Source organism: Callithrix jacchus, chromosome 6 (assembly GCF_049354715.1).
Source record: "Callithrix jacchus isolate 240 chromosome 6, calJac240_pri, whole genome shotgun sequence".
NCBI lineage: Eukaryota > Metazoa > Chordata > Mammalia > Primates > Cebidae > Callithrix > Callithrix jacchus.
Window position 1 is genome coordinate 57,178,988 of NC_133507.1, and position 18,281 is coordinate 57,197,268.

General features: G+C 46.0%; 1 long non-coding RNA gene across 2 annotated transcripts in view; it reads right to left on the minus strand.

Annotated features, from left to right (window-relative positions):
- Positions 1 to 455: 455 nt before the first annotated feature.
- The window catches only part of LOC118154559 (uncharacterized), a 220,356-nt gene continuing 202,530 nt past the window's right edge, over positions 456 to 18,281 (minus strand). For both annotated transcript variants that reach the window (XR_013518876.1, XR_004744588.3), the window contains 2 exons: positions 12,065 to 12,128; positions 456 to 1,060 (listed from right to left, as the gene is read on the minus strand). This is a non-coding gene — a long non-coding RNA (uncharacterized LOC118154559). The remainder of the gene's footprint in view (positions 1,061 to 12,064; positions 12,129 to 18,281) is intronic.

Consider the following 18,281-nt stretch of genomic DNA (forward strand, 5'->3'; position numbering starts at 1 on the left):
CACACACACACACACACACACACCCTGGATGGTGGTGATGGTTTGGTTGCAAAAGGGCCCTGTCAGATGACTAGGCTTCCGTTAAAGATTGGTCTTGGAGGCCCCTATCCCCACCGCTTGGATGTCACTAGCCAGCCCTGCTAGCAAAGACATCTCGGACTCTTCAGGTGTCCTATTAACAAGGAAAGTACAAAGTGGGTGGGCAGCCAGCAGCCTCTGTTGTGCTGGCTGATATAAAACAAAGCTCTCAAACTTTGTCTTGGTTTTCTTATCTATAAAATGGGATTATCAATACCCTTTGATACAAAGGGTTTTGTATCAACTGAGAACACTTCAAAAACTGAAAATGTTCATTCAAATATAAAGAATTGTTCTGAGAGTTTATACAAAAATCTGCAGGATTGTATAACAATCAAAATAAAACTATATGCAAGCACTTATTTGTTTTCCTTTTTTTTTTTTCTTTTTTTTTTGAGACAGGGTTTCTCTGTCACTCAGGCTGGAGTGGAGTGGTATGATTATGGCGCACTGTAGCCTCTACCTCCTGGGCTCAACTGATCCTCTTGCTGTGGCCTCCAGAGTAGCTAAGACTATAGGCATGCACCATCAAGGCTGGCTAATTTTTCTTTTGTTTTCCTCTTTCTTTTCTTTCTTTCTTCCTTTCCTTTTCTTTTTCTTCTTCTTTTTTTATTTTTTTAGAGAGACAGCATTTTGCTATGTTACCCAGGCTGGTCTTGAACTTCTGGGCTCAAGCAGTCTTCCTGCCTCAGCCTCCCAAATTGTTGGGCTTACAGGCATGAGCCACCTGACTAGCACTTATTCTTGATTTCAAAACCTTAATTCTGTTTTCCAGACCAGCATGACAGTCATTTTTTTCTTGTCAAGGATCCTATGTAACGCCGACTGGTTTCTGTGAGGCTGACTGTACATACTGAAGGCTGTTGGAAGATTATGTAACATTCACTGCAGCTTGCTCTGTGCCAGTTGCTGTTTCACGTGTATCACCCCAGCTAATCCTCGAGTACACTCACAGACAGGCATGACTGTCCTCCTCACCCTGCTGATAACAAAACAGATTGAATGTAATCAGCACCTAGCCCAGGAGGGTGGGGAGGCAGGATTTGACTCTTGGACACACATGAAATAATTCTTCACTTCTAAAATGCTGTGGCTCTTTAGAAATGCTGTGCTATGTGTACTGGGTGTAACTGCTTCCCACCCTCCCAAAGTACGTTGACAGCCTAACCCCTGGTATCTGTGACTGTGGCCTTGTCTGGAAACGGGGTCTTTCACATGCAATCAGGTGAAGATGAGCTCACACTGGATGAGCGTGGGTCCTAGTCCAGTGGCTGGTATTCTTATAAGAGGGAAATTGGTACAGACACGTGGCGAAGGCTGTGTGAGGGAAGAGGCAGAGATCAGAGCAATGCATCTACAAGCGGAGGAAGGCCAAGGCCCTGGAAGCTGGGAGAGCAGCCTGAGATGCCTTCTTCCTCACAGCCTCCAGAAGGAACCAACCCTGCCAATACCTTGATTTCGGACGTCTGGCCTCCAGAACTGTGTGAGAAGAAACATCGGTTGTTTTTAAGCCACCAAGTTTGTAGTGATCTGTCATGGCAGCCATAAGGAACAAACCCACGGTGTAAATATGTGAAGAAGCTGGAGAGCCTGGGGCAGCCTGCTGTTGCCTCCACCCCTGGTGCACACAAGGCTGGGCTAAGGTAAACGCAGGAGCCATTGGGAGAGGGGCGTAGCCTCAGCTCCTGAGTAGACAGTATCTTCACAGAACAAGCCAGTCTCTCCCCTGGTATGCCAATGGGCCTGGGGAGGGACCCCTGACAGTGATGGGTTTGGCCAGCATGGCTGAGCCACAGCCATGAGAACTGAGCCACGTGCTCAGGACACAGGATCTGTTAGGATTGGGTACAAAGGGGAACACCTTTCACTTTTCTTTCTATTCGACTTTTGTTTGGATTGCCCTGAAATTTGTGTTTGTGGGGGACGGGATCTATCTGCTGAGTGAACAATTACTTGCATTTTCAAAGCTCAGGGTTTTCTACACTTTGGTCATTCCATCTTCAAAATGTCAAATCTAGCTGGATGTGGTAGCTCATGCCTGTAATCCCAGCACTTTGGGAGGCCAAGGTGGGCAGATCATCTGAGGTCAGGAGTTTGAGACCAGCCTGGCTAACATAGTGAAATCCTGTCTCTACTAAAAAATATAAAAATTAGCCAGGCATGGTGGCGCCCACCTGTAATCCCAGCTACTTGGGAGGCTAAGGCAGGAAAATTGCTTGAACCTGGGAGGCAGAGGTCAGGTGTGACCACATTTTGGGAGGCTGAGGTAGGAGGGTCACTTGAGCCCAAGAGTTCAAGACCAGCCAGGGCAATGTAGTGAGACCCCCGTCCCCCTGCATCTCTACAAAAAATAATTTAAAAATTAGCTGGACATGGTGACACATGCTTAGAGCACCAGTTTCTGGGAGGCTGAGACTGGAGGACTGCTTGAGTGCAGGGCTTCAAGATTACACTGAGCTAGGATTGCACCACTGTACTCCAGCATGAATGAGTGCGATCCTGTCTCAAAAATAAATAAATATATACATAAATGGAGTTTTATTACACTCCTCAAAATGGAAAGCCAGAATCATCTGCCATAAATCAAAGTATTTTCCTGGTTATAATATTTATATTAATATATCAGGGAATGCCTTGGCCAGGGAAAATCTGCCTGGTCAACAGGGGCAGGACCAATGCTACTCTGACAGGCCAGAGAGTTTTTATGAATAGAACTATTTTGAAAACTACTGGAAAAGCTGGCTTAAGTCCCAATATGGAAGAAATTTATGTTGTAAACTTTATTACTGTACTGCTGTGAGGATTCTCTGACCACCACACACCCACCTGTTTGGCACAACATTCTGTATACAGAAAGTTCTGGAATGGAATATGTTGAACAGGCATTTAAATACGTAAGTGCCATGCACATTTAAAAGAACAGATGGTGGCATTTTAGCTCTGAGAAAATTAACAGTGTGGCTATCTGCCATCTGTATGACCTTGCCCAAATGTCACCACCAGATTATCACCCCTGATATCAGATTATCACCTGATATTCACTGGTGATGTATCTTTTCCTGAATGGAGAAAATAAATAAGAGTACTAAGCTAAGAAGAGATCTTTTCATTCTTGACTGCTCAGAGAAGAAATCTGAAAACCCAGCCAAAGAATACAGTCTAACCTTTGTTCAGACACTAGTGTGAAGGAGAGAAAAAAGGGCTGTGGGATAAAGAGACACTTGTGTTTCCAACTTGCAGGGGCTGTTGGAATGTGACACTCCACAGCATACAGCAAGCCCTTCTGATGCACTAAGGCTGGACACAGACAAGTGTGTCTAGTTAGATCTAATATTGCTTTTCCTGGAGCTCAAGGTGAAGGCCCCACACAGATGTGGTCCCCATATGGAGATAGAAGCATGAGGGCCTAGCATGCCCAGGACATCACCCAGACCGTAGGCATTAGAGTTTCACCATCATGGAAAGCAACAGTGGGGTTGTGTGTGTGCTTTCTACTACCACCTCTCGGCCTGCTGCTATTTATCGTAGTTGAGGGCTAAAAAAAATGGAAACTGTTCTCCATAATACTCCCAAGTTTACCATAAACAACAATTCCAATACAAAACAACTCAGAAAAGCATATAAAGACCAATGAACATAATATTTCTCGTAAGGGAAGACGGGCCCGCATGCTCCAGAATGACCTCATCTTAACTAACTACATCTGCAACAACCCTGCTTCCAGATAAGATCACATTCTGAGGTACTGGGGGTTAGGACTTCAACATATGAATTTGGGTGGGACATAATTCAACCCATAAAATACCCCTAAGCCTGAGAGGAGATGGAAAAGGAGGTGCTGTGGAGCCTAGCTGAGCGCTAAAGGCCAGCAACAGCTGTCATTCATTAGAGAGGGCCACAGCTGTGCCAGCCGCACACGGAAGTAGGAGAGGCTGGTGAAATAAACATGGCTCCAACCTCTCTCATGTCCCACTCTCCAGGCACCAAACTCAATCAGAAGACAGAGGACCAGGGAACCAGCTGATAGCATTTGGGGAAGTCAGTGTTCTCCCAGCACAGGCCAGAGAAAGGATGAGAATGGATTGGGTGGGTGGGTGGGTGGGGGTGTGGGGGTGTGTGTGTGTGTGTAGGCAAGACCCTCTCCCCTCTCCCCTCTTCCCCCTCCCCTCTCTCCTCCCCTCTCCCCTCTCCCCTCTTCCCCCTCCCCTCTCTCCTCCCCTCTCCCCTCTCCCCTCTTCCCCCTCCCCTCTCTCCTCCCCTCTCCCCTCTCCCCTCTTCCCCTCTCCCCTCTCCCCTCTCCCCTCTCCCCTCTCCCCTCTCCCCTCTCCCCTCTCCCCTCTCCCCTCTCCCCTCTCCCCTGCATCTTTGTACAAGCTGTTGTCACTGCCCAGAAGTTTCCTTCACATCTTTTTCCCTCTGGTGAACTCTTAACCATCCAATGTTTAACTAAAGGTTGCCTCTGCTGGAAAGCCCTCCTCGATTTCTCCATGAAGTGAGATACTCAAGTTGGAAGGCCTTTTGTACCTGCCTATATTTCCATGCTTAGCATCCTGTGTCAATACCTGTTTTTCCCACCAGAGTTGGAACACCTGCAGATAGGGACTATATTCTCTACTGCTCCTAGCACAGAGTAGGCACTTAACAATATTACTGAATAGTTGTTCAGTACCTCTCCTTGGGCTTTCTTTCAATTCGCACAATGACCTAATGAGGTTGGTCATATTTGTATCTCCCTTTTACAGATGCAGAAACCGAACTTCGAGAAAGTAGAGTAACTTGCCCAAGTTCACACAGCTTTGGGAGGATCTGAACCCAGGTGCTGTGTCCTCAGACTGAACTATCTTAACTGCAGTGTTATACTGTTTGTTGATTCAGCGAATCCATGGACCTCAGGCGCTCTTAAAGTGATACCTAAACTGACAACTAAGGGTAAACTTTTGGGTTGTGTTTTTCAACAAAAGATAACATATCTTACCAGGCTGGGACAATAAAGAGCAAATGATCTTTAATATCACAATTTCTCTCTCCCCAGAAATTAGCCAGTATGTATCAGTGAAAGAGAATTGGCTAGCCAAACAATTTCCTCATTACCATACAAGGCAGCTTAAATTAAAACTACAGTTTCTTGTTCACACAATGGACATGCAGGTTGCCTAGCAAGCCACAGTTCATGAATGTGTTACAAGAGTACTCACAATACAGGCAGCCAGTTGCCCTGTGGAGTGGCCAGGGAAGGCCTGCCCTAGTTTCAGCCACCCATCCATCTCCCTGGGCAAACCTGCTCCTGCCATCGGCACTCCTCCCATCAGAGCTGCATCTGGGATTTGGAGTTCACAGAAACCTCTTAAAAACTCACCCAATGGCAGGTGCAGAGTAAAATAAATGTTGCTTCACCAGCTGGGTAAGTGTCCAGCCTCCTCAGGGGTATCTGGGGACCATCTGACTTCCTGCCACTCACAGGGTGGAGATAAACAGAGCATTATTACCATAATAAGGGACGTGAGGAGCAGGGTTGGGCTGGGCTTTGATAATCTGGAGTGGTGTGATTAGGGTAGCTTTGATGTTGATAAGCCGTTTCAAGGGCCTTTCATCCTGGTGCTCCTGCCCTTGGAATACTGGGCTCCAGTAAGCCAGTGTAAATCATTACCTAGCCCTCCAGTGCAAAAGTGAGACTCGTGGAGAGCAGGCTGGCATGGCAGCCTGCCTGGGGAGGCATGGGGAGCGGCAAGACCAGGCCAACTGCAGATGCATTTCCTCCCCATGCCAGGAAAGGTTTTAATTCAAAAACAAATGTATTTATCACTTCCAGCCACTCCGCAGGGCAGGGCATCCTGCCTTGGGTGGAGCGTCAGTGTGCAGTGGGAACAATGGCAGGCAGCCAACGGAAACTTCACGTTTCACCAAGGTTCCTGCCACTTCACAGTGGTTATAAAGACCAGCATCACATCAGCGGAGACAGTCCAACCTCCCGGCCAGCCCTAACGACACAGGCGCCAAGCGAGGGCCGGGTCCTCCAAGCCCCAGCCAAGCAACCTTGGCCCCAGTGGGCTGGATGGTGGGATGCATTGAACCGTCCTCACTTGGTGACTAAGGCTCTTTCTAACCCTGGAATGTGGGCCAAGGGAAAAGTCTACCATGAGCAGCAAAGGGTGATTTGTCTGTGAATCTCCATGACACATGCCCCACAGGATGTTTAATGAGCTAGAGGATTATGCTGCTCTGGGAAGCTCATCTTTGCCTAGTGGTCCAAGGGCCTTGCTGGACATTTTCCAGAGAGGAGGAAGGAATTGCAGGCAGCTGTGGTTTTCCAGCTCACCTGGCCCCAGGCTGTTGAGTATTCCTTCTTCTCCAATTTAGGCTTCAGCACTGCTGGAGTCCTTTCAAAAACACCCTGGATCTTGTCACCCTCCAACTGAAAGATCTCCCAGAAGAAGATCACATCCATATGGATGCCTTCCCAGGTTCTTCCTGGCTCTTCCAGCCCCTGTCTGTTTAGTCTCATCCCTCAACCCTTTACGCACAGGCCCACAACTCCCCCAGCAAGCCCTGTGCTTTCGCACCACCTCAGGTATCCTTCCTACCGTGTCCACCTTCTACTCATATTTCAGGGCCCAGCTGAAATATTACCTTCTAGGTGAAGACTCTCCTGCCCTTTCTACCCACATCCACAGGGAACTTGAATGTCTTCCTCCCATGGGCTTGCAGAGCTTTCTGTACATACGTTTCCTTCCTACAACACTGAACCACACCGTAGCCAACTTATTTAATTCTATGTTAGTCTCTCTGACCTGATTATTAGCTCAGTGGAGTAAGGGTTCCCTTTAACTCATCTATCCATTCTCAGTAACTAGTACAGGCCCTGGCACATAGTAAGTGCTCAATAAATGGGAAGAATAAATGAACGAACGTCTAAAATCTTCCCCTTCCTTAGAGAATCTCCTCTTTGTAGGTGGAAGTAATGCAATTATGTGCCTTCAGGAGCCAAAGAACATTCATCTGTGGGAAACTGCTCTGGACAAAATCTGCCCTCCCACCTTCTCCCAGAGAAACCCCAAGGCAAAGAAGGCAATGTGCAAACTAACCATTTCCAGACAAGTGAATTTTCAGATGCTAACAATTTTCTTGTGTGTTAGAGCAAAGCCAAACCACATACAGAAGTGAAACTTCTCAACATCCCACACCCAAGCATTTAGTTTATTACTCGGTTGGAATTTCGATGACTATAGCCATGTGGATAAAGATGCTCCCTGCAAGAACAGAAAGATTCTGGTGGTTCTTTGATGTATAATCTTTGGCCTTTATCTTCTGGATGCATTGTACCATACAAGATGATAAAATGGTACAACATCCTTGGTTTAAGACCTAGGCCGTACTATCCCTATAGAATTCTGAACCTTAAGTGTCAGCCCTGTTACTCCTTTTGGATTCGTTTGCTTCAAAAGGATGATGATGATGATGAAGATGATGATGATGAAGATGATGATGATCTTTGTTGAGAACACTGCTATTGCAAATCACACCTCTTCCAGATTTTAATTAATTTTAATGAAATTAAATTTATCTAAATATCTTATTTCACCTAATATATTCAAAATATTAATCTATTTGGAATATTCCAAATATTCCAACTTCCATAAAGATAGAAGTAATCTCATTGGTAAGAATCACTCTATCTCATCGGCTCTACCCTTGGCAAAAAGGGCAAAAATTTAAACACTTTGCCCTACTCTCAGTACCGCTGAGCATTTCCTCCCCGACTCTGTTGCCCAGACCAGGTGGAAAGGAAACCAAATATCCATTCATCTCTAACAACTCCAGTCTCATTTCCAGGAAAAGGAGGTCATAGCTCTCCCCAGCAGAAAGAAACAGACTCCCCTATCTGAAGAGCCTGGGCCCGCCTGCCCGTCCTGCCCCTCCAGCCTATTCCTCCCCACTTCCCCACACTCCACTACAGCCATGCTGAACTTCATACAGCTCCCAAATACACTGCGCCCCACTGCCTCCTACACTCCTCACCATCTCACTCTTCATTTCACTCCTACGCATCATCTGGAGCTGATATCATCTCCTCTCAGAAACCTTTCCCCGGCTGCCAAGGCTGAGTTAAGGCCCTTTCAAACTGCTCCTAGCTCACCCTCTCCTTCCCTATCCCAACAGTAATCACACTGCTTCACGATCATCAAGGACTTATCTTTCTCACCCTCTAGAGAAGTATGGTTAATAGTATAGTTCCAGCCATATGTTAATTTTGAATTTTCTAGTAGTCTCATTAAAGAAGAAAAAAACAGATGAATTATTATTATTATTATTCTGTGGCGGAGTTTTGCTCTTCTTACCCAGGATGGAGTGCAGTGGTATGATTTCAGCTCACCACAACCTCCACCGTGTTCAAGCAATTCTGTCTCAGCTTCCTGAGTAGCTGGGATTACAGGCATCCGCCAGCTACCACACCCAGCTAATTTTGTATTTTTAGTAGAGATGGGTTTCTCCATGTTGGTCAGGCTGGTCTCAAACTCCCATCCTCAAGTGACCTGCTCTCCTTAGCCTCCCAAAGTGCTGAGATTACAGTGTGAGCCACCTCGCCCAGCCTGAAATCAATTTTAATAATACAGTTTATTTAATCTAGCATATCCAAAATATTATTTCAACATGTAATATAAAACAATTTCTCATGAGATATTATACGTGCTTTTCCCCATACTAGGTCCTTGATATCCAGTGTGTATTTTACCCTTACTGAACATCTCCATTTGGACTAAGTACATTTGAAGTGCTCCATAGCCACGTGTAGCTGGTGGCTACCATACTACACAACAAGGTCTGAGGTGAAATTCCCCGAAGTCAGGGCCTGGGCTCACCCTCTCACACTAGTGTATCTTGCACCTTGCTTGGCACAAGAGCAACAATGTGAAACAGCATCTATGAATGACGTTACACCCAAAGTGTAGGAGGTCAACAAGCACAGCCCTGTGGCCCAGAAAAGTGGGTGTCTGTAACATAAGCTATGAACACTATGGTTTCAGCTAAAATTTCACTGTTCCAGCCAAACTCTCTAAATAAAAGCAAGTTGGCCATGCACGGGCTGATCACATTTGTATTTCATTTTTAAAATCTGTTTTATTTTTTAGAAACAGGGTCTTGCTCTGTCATCCAGGCTGGAGTATAGTGGCACAATCTCAGCTCACTGTGGCCTCCAACTTCTAGGCTCAAGCGATCCTTCACCTCAGCCTCCCAAGTAGCTGGGATTACAGGCATGCACAACCACCCCTGACTACTTTTTGCATTTTTTGTAGAGATGGGGTTTTACCACGTTGCCCAGGCTGATCTCCAACTCCTGGGCTCAAGGGCTTGGCCCACCTTAACCTCCCAAAGTGCTGGAATTACAGTCACAAAAACCTGGCCCCACATTCACATTTCAAGCGTTACTCAAAATGGCAGAAATAACCAGTCCAACAAAGCAAACTGGACATTTGGAATTCAGCGAAATGTAACTGAACCTTCATATAGGTTGGAAACCAAAATGAAAATGCAGCATCTCCAGGCAATTTCCTTGAAACGGATCAACTTGAAACATTCTCTATCAAAGGATGGGAAGACAGGAGAGGAGCCAAAGAAGGAAGGGTGGGTGTGGAATTATGAGTTGCACTATTCTTTGTATCAAAATTCCTAGAGTTTTTATCCTAAAAGCTGTTACTTTTAAAGATGCTTCTTAGAAACAGCAAAGCAGTAGAGCCAGGAAAAACAATGATATTAGCCACTAACTCCAGAGACACAACCTCCGGGAAATGCCTCAAGGACATGTGAGGAGTGAACACTGCAGAGCTCAGGGAATGAATGGATGGACTGTGTTTTCTCGGTCTAGTCAGATAGTTCTAGATTCCTAGATGTACAGATCACAAGGACTTTTTTTTTTTTTTTTTTAAATAAGAGTCTTGCTCTGTCACTTAGGCTGGAGTACAGTGACACGATCTCAGTTCACAACCTCTGCCTCCCGGTTCAAGTGATTCTCCTGCCTCTGCCTCCTGAGTAGCTAGGACTACAGGCTTTCCACCATGCCCATCTAATTTTTGTATTTTAGGTAGAGATGGGGTTTCACCATGTTGGCCAGGATGGTCTTGAACTCCTGACCTCAGGCAATCCGCCCGCCTTGGCCTCCCAAAGTGCTGGGATTACAGGCATGAGCCATCATGCCTGGCCCCAAGGACTTCTGATGGAACAGTTGCTACACCAGCAGTTCTTAAGCTTTAGCGGGTACCAGAAGCACCTAGGGGCCTGGTAAAAATCCAGATTGCTGGACTTCACCCTTCAAAGAGTCTGATCGAGTTGGTCTGAGATGAGTTCCAGGAATACGTGTTCTTACCTGTCAAGTATCTTAGGTGATTCTGATAGGAAGTTCCACAGTTTTTTTTAAAAAAACAACCCTAAACAATGGTAGTTACGATCTGCTACCCATCATCAGTTTGCTTTTCTCTCGCCTTCCTTTCTAAATGCCCTCAGAGCTACCATACCCTGTAGGCCACAGGCATGTTTGTGCAGTTGATGTGCTATATAATAGCTCCCAGCTGAGAAGGCAAGTGGAGGCCAGGTTCCAGGTGTCTGGTGGCATGGAGCTGTGTCTACCCAGAGTAATGAACTTTCTTTCTTTGTACAGAGGTGCTTCCAGCTTGCAAGCCTTGTGCTCTAGGGGTGCTTTCAGCCCAGAGGGCTGCTTTTTTTCTGATTTATACAAAGTCCCTATATAAGTCAGTAGTAGCCCTGAACCCGCTGTTTAATTCTTGGCCACCTTATCTTCCCCAGACCTCAACAGCGAGCACCCTCTACCAATCCTTGCTCCAGAAATGGGTTGAGTAGCTCATTATTTTCCTTAACCATCAGCTGGTCAACTGCCATCAGGTCTTCCTGATCACCTAGGATGCTCCTGACCACAGTAGACCTCCCAGTGGGTCAGTCCTCCCTGGGCAAGCCTGGTCAGTGCCTCTGTGGGAATGAGGGACACTGCCTTGCTGAGTCTCTTTGCTGGAAAGTCTCAGCCCTGCTGATTTCATGTACTCATTGCAGGTTTCTACTGGGCCTGATTATTATTTAAAGGGAAAGACAGCACCAAGGGAATACCTTGTGAACAAGTCTCCGGGTTAAGAGCTTACCAAGGCGGCGGACTGCTGAGTGGGACAAATGCGCAAGTGACTGACTCTGTTTTCACAAATTCCCTTCTCTTTCTCTTCTCCCCAGCTTTTTCAATTTTCTGAACTGGATGAATACTTCATGACACTGCGTGTCAGAGCAGACAAAGAACTAATAAAAGGGTCATTGGACCTGCTCTGAATCTCAGATGCATCCCTCATGAAGTGAAAAAAAATTCCCCTGAGCTGTTAAGAGCAAGGAAACACAATCTAGGCTGAGCTGGAAACTCTAGATCTGCTACAACCTGGTTAATTGATACTGGGCAGAGAAAGTAAGTAAAGAATAGATAAGAATTTGCAGCTGTAAAAAAAAAATCTGAAAGGGACAGAGCAGCTTAGTAAAAAGACAGCTTAAATCTAAAACTACCTCCATTCATTCATGGAACAGCAATGAGGCACTTTTTCCTACTGTGTTACAAGCACTGACTGTCTTAGGTCCAGGAAGACACAGGTCTCTCAAAGTGCTTACTCCTGGATTAGCAGGTTTATATTTGTAGTTATAAACAAATAATTACAATAAAATGTACCAAGTAGCAAGAAAGAGAAAGGCACAAAGCACTATGGGTGCACCCAGGGCAGGAAGGTCCTGGGGGGTGATGGGTGGCTCCCTGAGTGCAGCATGGGGAACAGCAGAGGAAACAGCATGTGAGAAGGCAGAGGGGCCAACCAGCTTGACGAGGAAGGTGAATCACAAGCATTCCTGCCTTGCTGAAGCACTGGCGTGAAGGAAGGGAAAGGTGGGACACAGGGCTGGGAAGGGGGCTGAGGCCAGTTGCAAGGGACCTTTGAATCATGTGCTGAAGTACCTGGAATTTCTTCATGAGGAATCATCGAAGACTTCATCAAGTAAGGGAGTAACTGAGATCAAACCTGTGGTTTAAACAAAAGACAAAAAAAAAAACCACCTGTCATTTTTGTTAGCTTTCCTTTTGTTCAGTTAAATAAACTAGTTTTGAAAAGCAATTTGTGAGCATAGTAACAAAATTCAAATACTGCCTAAATGCGGTAAGAAGGATAAGCCTCCTTTCTACCTTCGACTACCAAGCTCCCAGTCTTCCCTTCCCAGAAGCAATCTTTCTTTCTAGGTTTACATATATCCAACCAGAAGCATCATCGGCAGGCATATATATTTATCCACAAAGGGCCATAGCATATTATTATGCAGGTTGTACACTGCATGAGGCCACGAGTCAAGGGGACTAGAGGAAGTTAAAATCCATTGCACACTTGCTTCATTGGCATGGGGCAGCATATACCAGAGAGGACATTTTTCCTAATTTGTTCAAAGGTACTACTTGGTATAGGTGTGTGTGTGTATATAAATACATATAAGCTTGGGGCCGGGCACATTGGCTTATGCCTATAATCCCAGCACTTTGGGAGGCCAAGGCAGATGGATCACCTGAGGTCAGGAGTTCAAGACCAGCCTGGCCAACATGGTGAAACCCTGTCTCTACCAAAAATACAAAAATAAGCTGGGCGTGGTGATGCACACCTATAGTCCCAGGTAATTGGGAGGCTGAGACAGGAGAATTGCTTGAACCTGCAGTGAGCCAAGATCACACCGATGTACTCCAGCGTGGGCGACAATAAAAAGAAAAAACAACCAGAAAACAAAGATACTACATAGGCTAGTTGAAGCCATTTATGTACATTACACACATGCACATGTACACATAGGCACTCACCCATTTTCATAGCTTTTTATTTATATAAAAGGGAATATATTCTATATTCATTGTATAATACCTTTGTTTTATAAAGTATCATAGACATCATTCACATGGGCACAAGAAGATCTACCTAATTTTCTTTCATGGCCACTTGGCTTTTTTTTTTAGACAGAGTCTTGCTCTGTTGTTCAGGCTGGAGTGCAGTGGTGTGATCTCAGCTCTGTCACCCAGGCTGGAGTGCAGTGACATGATCTTAGCTCACTGCAACCTCCGCCTCCTGGAGGCGATTCTCCTATCTCAGCCTCCAAAGCAGCTGGGAATACAAGTGTGCACCACCATGTCCTGCTGATTTTTGTATTTTTAGTAGAAACAGGGTTTCACCATGTTGGCCAGGATGGCCTCGGTCTCTTGACCTCGTGACCTGCCTGCCTCGGCCTCCCAAAGTGCTGAGATTACAGGCAGCACTGCACCTGGCCACTTGGCTTTTTAGCATTTAGGGTCACAAAGTGAAAGACAAGTTGTCTTTCATTGTTACAAGTGAAAGAAAACTCACTTCACACCAGCTAAAACCCAAACCAAATGTGAATTACCCCAGTGTTCACATGCCACCCAGCTTCACATCAGTAGGCTATGCTTCCATGAGTGTCTCCATCTTTAGGCCTCCCAGAAGCTCCAGTATTTACCCAGGGGGCTCCAACTGTTTCAAGCCTCATATTCTTTCTGATTCATTGTAATTAGACAACATGCCATTGTATATGAAACAGTTACTGTGGCCAGGGAAATATGATGAACTGAGTGACTTCCACCAGCTGGTGTCCACCCCTGGAGATAAGAGTGAGGTCAACACCAACCAACCCTTAGGAGGGGCAAGAGGGAATGGATGCTAGGGCAGAAACCAGTAGATGACCTCTGCAAATTTCATTATCCAACTCAATAGGTCCTTTACCTTGTTTCCAATCTCACCATTATAAACGAAGCCATAATTAACATCCTTATGCATACATCTTTTCAGGCACAAGAATATCTGTAAAATAATTTCCTAGAAGTAGAACTTTGAGTCAAAGGTGCCTGTACTTGTTCCTTTGACAGACACCACTATATCACCTTTCGAAGAGGCGGCACTGATTCATTCCCACAACATCTGTGAGATTGCTTCTGCACATCACTGGCTGTGTGTCGTCAACTTTCTCAGACCTGTACTTTCAAAGTTCAGTTTAACAATAGTGTGGTTGATGGATAGGAAGGGGAATGCGAATGGAGGTAAGAAAAGTAGCCATGTAATTACAATAATGAAAGAGACGGGAAGAACCTGAACTAAGGCAGCTGCCATGCATTTAAAAAATAGAGGCAGAATCAAGACATGCATGTTCTCAGCACAATGTGGCAATGGAAAACATAGCTATTTTTCTGAAAATTTTGCACTGAAAAGGCTTCATTATGATCTTTTTAAATAAAAGGAAGACAAAGAAAAGATTCTGCTATAAAGACTTTTCCAGTTGGAAATAAAAAATGAACATGCAAAGACCTTAACAGATCCTACACAGAGAGCTTGAGTTAAACACACTCAGATCTCAAAAAGAAACCTAGAAATGGAATAATGTGTTATCAGAGCACACAGTAAATGTGTTATTAGAAGCACACTTTGCAATTCTAGACAGTCCACAGTATAGAACAACATGGCAATGATAGTCTTATTAAAGTGGAATGAGGCACTGGACCCTAAGGACCAGTGTTCCACTGGTGAAAAATCCTCTCTCCCTGGATCCTTCCCCTCGGATCCTACAGGCCAGAGCATTCTCAGCTCTGACACCCACTTTGCCAAGTACACTGTAGGCATTGTAGCTAATCCTAGCTAAAATAGTGTAAGATCTGTCTCTGGCACATTTCTCTCATTTAAAAATGATATTCCTGATTATTTATAACATCATCTGGTGGATTTATACAGAATGTCTTATAAGGTATTGTATAGGACCCTCCCTGCTACTGATCTACATAAATCCCTCCACATTGCTCACATTTCTCGGAATAGCTGTAAATTGTTTCTCCACTGGCTGTAACGACAACCGGGAAAAGAAATATTTCTTCTTCCAAGTCTCCTGACATTGTAACTAGTTCCCAATCTTTTCTCATTATCTGCACCAACCATTCCAAGATCCTTCTTTCCTATAAATTCTTAAAGGAGAAAACAAAAAGGAGATTAATTTTTAAATAGCTACAAAAGAAAAAAAAACAAATACATGAATATTTCTGGGAGGTTTCATGTGTCCATCGGAAGGTCAGATGAACAAGGTGGGTGGGGTGGTAGGTGAGGCCCAGGGTAGAACAATCCAGGCCACCTTACGCCACCTCCAGTAGAAGCCCTTGAAGGAGGCACTGAGAGGGTTGCAGACCTGAACATCAGAGCTGGGGAAGTTTATCAGGCACCCCAAAGCCACCTGGGCACCAGCAGGACCCACGCTCTCAGAACACTGCCGCATACTGAGCCCAGCTGATCGCAGCCCGGCCTGCACAGCAGCCACCTGTCCTCTGCTCAGCACAGCTCTCCAGCAAAGGGTCTGGGCAGAAGGCTTTGCACTTGTGTGCGCGATGCTCATTTCTTCAGCCAGAAAAATCTTTCTGAGCTTTGTTGATGGCATCAGTATCTCCCTCCATTGCACTTATTTTCCAATATAAACAAATAATTGGTGCTTCTGTAACAGGATGCCAAGGAGCCCAGATTCTCCTGGGCCCTCAAATCCAGGCTGGCCCAGGACCTTCAGTTTAGCTTTGAGCCCTGGGTCCAGTCGTGCGCACTGGCTGATCAAGGGCCAGCAGTCCATGGCAGAAGGAGGATCTCAAGGCAGCTCTCCCGCAGAGACCTTGTTACAGCCATGCTGAAAAGCCAGCCTGAGACGGCTGTGTGGAAATCTCCCTGGCCACTTCCATCTCTGTCCTGACATTCTTCAAGGCCAGGGAAAGACCTGCCTGCTCTGGGAAGCCTCTCTTGACCACCCCAACAGGAGGCTTTCACTTCGATTGCCCTTCAGTCACTGCTGTGACTGTTACTGCGGACGTGGTCTCCTCAGCAAGAGCATAAGGCACTCAGCCTCTTGGTCTCTTCTCGCATGAAGCATGGTGCTGGCACATGGGACGTACCAGGGCTGTTGAATCAAGAGAGACCATGCTGTTCTGTCCTCCCCTAAACACCACAGTCCAATTTCAGAAAGAACACAATGCTTCGTGTAGCTGATCACAGGTAGCTGAGTGCCCAGAGGATGGTAAAATAATTTCCAATAAGTATGGACTTCCAGTAATGATGGACTTATTTCATCTCTGAATATGAGCAAGTCCTGCTTTCTCAGTCTCCCTCCCTCCTTTCACCCTCAGCCTTGCTCGTGCCTACCTACCTCATCACAGCATCACCAAGACCTCACAGCCATGAGGCCCCTGAAGGCTGCCCTTCGTTCTGGGAAAGGGGCATACATAATTTTTTTTTTTTTAGATCAAGTCATGCCCTGTTACCCAAGCTAGCGTGCAGTGGTATGCTCTCGGCTCACTGCAATCTCTGCCTCAGCCTCCTGAGCTGGGATTACAGGTGAGCACCATCACACCCGGCAAGTTTTGTATTTTTAGCAGAGACAGGGTTTCACCATGTTGGCCAGGCTGGTCTCAAAATCCTGACCTAAGGCGATCCACCCGCCTTGGCTTCCCAAAGTGCTGGGATTATAGGTGTGAGTCACCATGCCTGGTCAATTCTTTTTTCCAAGGTAAACCCTCATTAGAAAAACAAATGTCTCGTCTATTAATATTATGACCTTTCACAGTATAACTTTGATATATTTTTATGCTTTAAAAACTTCTTCCCATCAAGGACGAAGAAGAGGTGGAGCAAAATGAATGAAGAGATGGATAGTTCTGTCGCAAACAGGCTAGTTACTCCCTCTCAGAAACCACTGAAGGGGCCTGAAAGGGCTGAAAGAGTGAATGAACCTCCCTAAAGTACAAGGTCACCCAGAAGGCAGTGGCCATAGGCAAGCCACTCGTAAGGGCCTGGCACTGGACACCTGGCCCTGAGCCCACGCAGGGCAGGAGCTGGAGGGATCCTCTCCCCCTGGGTATCAAGATAGGAGCCGATTTGTAGGCAGCCACTTGGGCTATGTTGGGCCACTGAGTACTTGTCTCACCCATATGTTTTCCCTTTCCTTACAAAGCTGTTTCCTCAGAGGGTTCAGTGAGGAAACCCCTGAATAAACAGAGAACACACTGTTGGCCTGAGGTTTCTCAGAGGTGCACCCCAGGGACACAACCCTGGGCCGAGCCCACTTCCAGGCCCCTTGCCAGCCCTCCTGCCAGTCACAACTGTTGTTTCCATGAAGTTGTTTCTTTCAACTCCATTACTTCAGCCTCTGAAGGAAAAGCTTATGTCTCCTAACAGCAAGGCAGAGGAAATCTGAGGCAGATGTGCACTGAAGGCGCTGCAGCCCTCTGCCCTCTCTTCCAGAAGGCTCTCCTCAGCGACAGAACGAGAGCTCCAATCATGCCAGGGAACTCCGCAGACTTCCAGGATGGCTTCTTTTCAGTGTCTATTGAGTGCAGGGGCCTCGTCTTATGTGAGGGGTGTGGGGTGAGCAGAAAGCTGCTGACATGAGAGGCCATAGAGGCCAGACGTGGCTGTTATCTCTATTTTCTAGAAGGTAAAGCTAAGGCTCAGAGGTCATATAGCTGAGAATGGACCAGACCAGAAGTCCAGCCCAAGTGTGTCTGATTTGAAATCCCAGATCTTGACCATTACCCTCTATCCGTGATGGACTGTTTGGATACCTGGGGCCAGTGCCACAGAGCAGGTTCACCATATGGATAGGAAGGGCCCTGCCAAACTCAAGGATTGGCCTAAGAAATAAGTGGGCTGAACCTCAGGAGGGGACCAGGGAAAGAGGGCTTTGGCAGCAGCGGATGACCCCATTCTTTGCCAATATTGTCACTGCTGTTTTGTTCTTGAGTTTCAGAAACTCAAGAAATAGTAGACAAACTCCACCACTTGCTGGTGCAATCTTGAACAATTGACCTACTTTTTGCATGCCTCATTTTTCCTCATATGTAAAATGGAAATATTAAGAGCCCCTACCTCATAGAGTGGTTGTGAGGATCGAGTGAGATAATATGTTCAAACACCCAGAACAGTGCCTGGCACTTGGAAAGCAATGGACATTGCTGATGAGATCATTGTCATCCCCATCTTCATCCACATTACCATCACCTTGGTGTAACACCTCCCCACATCTCTCCAGGCATTATCAAGCCCTCCTGCTTATTGCTCCCAGAGCCGTTGATGACACCTTTAATAGAGTCCTCATTACTTTGTATCAATGCC